Genomic DNA, 4197 nt, shown 5'->3' with positions numbered 1-4197 from the left:
CAGTGAAGACTCAGTCATCTTCAACTGCCTGGATGGCACCAGAGGATTTTTCAAAATTAATGTCAGACAACAGAATCTGGAAGAAACAGCTCCCCCTCCCCTTGTTTTACTGGTTCCTTTCATCTATGAGCATGTACTGAAGGCTTATAATGTGCCAGGCACTCTACCAGACACTGGGAATTCTGTGCTGAGCACAGCAGACCAGCCCTGGACTTCAGGAAGCTCTTATTCTAGTGGGGAAAACATGATTAAACAGACTGTGACCTCACAGTGGTGGCCAAAGCAAAGTACTCACCGGCAACACTATCAGCTGGGAAATCGCAGCACAAAGGCAATTTTCCAGGCCCAAGCAGGATCTGAATCACAAACTGTTACAACAAAACCTCTAGGAGATTGTGGTGCATACTTGGGATTGAGAACCGCTTGGCTCTCAAATGCTGATAAGCTATGGCGTAAAAAGACTCAAAGGGGGTGTTGCTGACAGCAGAGGACATTAAAGCCGTGAAGCTGAATCACACTGGGCGACACCACAGCCCGCTGTAGGATTCCAGCTTTGCCTCTTAGGTGTGTAACCTCAGGTAGGCTACTGAATCCTGTATCTGAGCTTCTGAGAAATGGATGTAATAATAGTACATGGTTTAAAGGGCTGTGTAAAGTAACCAACAAAGGTGAAAGTTATTCAAGTAGAAGCTGACAGCACTAATATGTTTGTTGGGCCACAGTTCTCCAGACAGTTTCTGGCTTTTGGCAGAGCTTACAAACAAGACACAAAGCATTATACAGTACTTTTTGTTCCAAACTCTTTGTGAGGATGTTTGTAAATGAGCAGCCTTGAAAAACTGAAATAATGTCTCCCTCTGGGGCAAAGAGTAGCCAATCTTACTTCTGTGACTGATGACATCACCTAAGCTCAGAGTTCCTATCTGATCAAACTGCCCTGTACACAGTGTCACACTACAAGAAGCAGTGCAAAAAGGCTTGCATTATAGCTCCAGCTATTTCCCTAAGTAATAAATTGTCCTTTGTCTCTCTCTGACAAGAGTGTAGTGACTTGCACCAAGATCCATGAAACAGGAAAATAACTTGCTAATTTACAAGTAGGATAAAATCAAGATCCTCCAAGTTCTTGATGATGCAGTGTTTGTTTTGATTGTTAGCATTAGTATAGTTATTATTCACTGCTGATTTTTATGGAAGAAACAAGTATAACTGGTGACTCCAGTTATCAGAGAATTCCCAAATGAGCCAAGGAAGTTAAGTCTGCATATATGTGACACGAAAGATACAGTGATACGGAAGCTCAGGCTTTGGAATAATGTGGGTTTGAATCCAAGCTTTGGTCACTCACAGTCTAGAAAAACTCAAAAGTCTTGGTGTCTTACTTACAAAGTGATCTGAACAGTGCTCCCTCTGTAAATTGTGAACACACAGTGTGTGTGCAAAGTTCCTCACATGACCAAACATGCAGTATGCACTCAATTTCCAGTGTTGGCTCTGCTGACTTCCTTTCCTGCTTAGGGTTTGGCCAGAGCACTTGCTGTCCTTTGCCTGGATCTTTAGGGAAGGCCCCAGGACTGTACTGCATTCCATGTGGAAGCTCTTGTCTTTGGTAGCACCTGAACTTCAACTTAGTAAATCCTTGGACTTTACCCAAAGAATCCCCCGAAGATGAATTTCTACAGGTGGGGTAGGTGAAAGATTGCTTGTGGAGTCAGCACTTACTTTGTATATACTTTGAGGTTAAATCAATAATGTGGTTGTTTATGAAGATTTTATTAATGCACACCAAAGACTTAGCAGACAGTATGTGTTCAGCCAGTGCTGGTCAGTACTCTTGTGTGCTTAGCTGTACAGTCATTTGTTTTTCATGATATGCTCTCCAGCCCTTTCACAGTGACTCATATTTGGCTACGTGTTCAATAATTATCTGTTGACTGAATTAATGAAAAAAAGAACAACTTCTCCTTTTTTTAAATCTTCATATTGAGTCATAACATTTTTCTGAAAGCAAAGATTCTCCCACAAAGCTAATGTTTCATCTTCTCTTCCACTGGGTTTTAAATGGCTGAAGGCTAAGACACCCTTTAGAAAGTGCATTCTGCCCACAGGTCCAGTGGGTTTCAGACCTCCTGTACTTTCCAAGTCTCTTTAGAGAGGATCCTGCATGAGTACTCCATTGTACAGTGTCCAGCCCGGAGGTGGCTAAGAGATCACCTCCCCGTACCTGCCCCCATCAGTGAGGATAGTGAACAGTCTGAACCATACTTGCTATTTCCTTCCCTAGTCAAGGCCACATAACACCACTGGTGATTTATGGGTCGTGACGAGTTAAAACGATTTGGTTATTTGAGGACCACTATAATTTTCAAGACAACCTAATGGATAGTATTACTTGTAAATATAGCTTTACTCAGTGTTGTTGGTCATGCCTCTAGTCCTAAAAATTCTAGATTAATTTTCTTTACCATATTTCTCTTCCATTTTCTGCTGTGAAAAAAACCCAAATGTCGTAGAAGTATCATCCTTTGTCCTTAGGGAACTGAGCAGTCAAGACCCTTCTGGGAGCAGAAAGGAAGATAAGAGGAAACTTTTCCAAACTCAGCCGTGCCAAGTACTGCTAATGGGTTGGGAAGCAGTGGAATCAAAGGTGAAGTGGAGCAGGTAAAACGCTTAAGTAGTTCCCTGCAAAGGGAGGACCTGAAAAACACAGCCACAGATTTTCTGAAAAGATGAAAGTGTAAGCATTAGCGCATTCAGGAGTTCAGTGGTGAGTTTTCTGTTTGTACTTTGGAAAAGGAGTAAAATGATGGGGGCCCAAAGGGGATTATCATTCACATACACACTGTCCCGCGTGCTTGGGAAGGGTTATTGCTGCCATTTTGGCTTCTGTAGAGCGGAGCAAGAAAAAAAAAACCACAATGTCTAGTGGTTGCTAGGCAACTAGTAGCCCATCACTGTCTTTTTCCATTAAACATTATCTGCCTTCTTAGATTGTTTTATTTTTTAAACAGGAAAGGTAATGCAACAGAATTACTAGTGAGACCGAACAGTGAAAATGTGTTCGAGGATCTACAATCTGAGGGCTTTGCAAAAGTTAGGTCTTTCTTGGTTGGGATGTTGAAGACGGTGGTGGTTGCCTGAAACCTCCTCCCCACACATTTCATCACTTGTCCTCAGGTTTCATGAAAATATCATCATTGGATAAATAACAATAGTCTTTGATGTTGTAAAATCCAAGGCCTGCAATCTTTACCTTGATCTGGCTTGAATAATTTCTTGTGTCTTCTGCTGTGACCTGCCCCAAGCTAGAATAGACCCTGTTGTTCAGCAGTGGCGTTGGCATTGAAGAGTGATTGTCATGGTGGGGGTTGGGGTGAGTGGAGTTCTGGCTCTGGTCAATTTGGCAGGTCCCTGAAAGGCCACCATTCACAGGCCTGAGCATAGACATATGGCGATGTCACTCGTTTATTTAATAAACACTTTCTGTCACAAAAAATGGTAAGTACCTGCTAGTAGAGAATCAGCAGCTTTACTCAAAAACCTATTTTCATTCAGGCTTTAGAGATGTTAATGGCTTTTATGAGGGGATATTGAGATGCTTCACTTGAGGGGTATCCAATTAGAAACAGGAATGCGCCCCTGGTAGCCTGCCATGGCACCGTGCACACAAGCCTATCTTCTTAAATACCAGTGGGTCCTCTGGCTTGAGGGACCTGCCTTGAAAACAATTCAGGGAAAGGAGATGATTGTCTTCTCCTGGGGCTGAGAAACTGAAACACACATGTCCAATTAGCTCTGTCCTCTCATGTGACCCCCGTGATAGTGGCCCGGATAGTGGGAGTGGGTGGCCCGGAGGTGTGATATGCAGATAACTAGGTTCTGCTTCTGCTTCTACTCATGTGGCCTTGTAGAACTTTCTTGGGTTCTTCACCTGTCACTAAGAGAAGTCACAACTACTTTGTTAAGGCTGTGGCAACCTTTCAACAATATAGTGATGGTAAATGGCAGTTACTATTATTATTAATAATAGTACTACGTTACTGTTACCGTTACCATCAGCTGTGATACCTGCACTGTTCCTCTGCAGCTAGAGAAGCAGCCCTTTTGGGCGTCTCCTGCAGGCAGCCTGTAAGTTGCTGAGAGTGGTTTCATCTGGCTGAGGATAAGCCTGATATATTCTGTACAGGAAGGACGCTG

Source organism: Cavia porcellus, unplaced genomic scaffold (assembly GCF_034190915.1).
Source record: "Cavia porcellus strain 051 isolate PalLab524CR breed Dunkin Hartley unplaced genomic scaffold, mCavPor4.1 scaffold_2, whole genome shotgun sequence".
NCBI classification, from domain to species: domain Eukaryota; kingdom Metazoa; phylum Chordata; class Mammalia; order Rodentia; family Caviidae; genus Cavia; species Cavia porcellus.
This window is presented reverse-complemented; position numbering follows the sequence as displayed.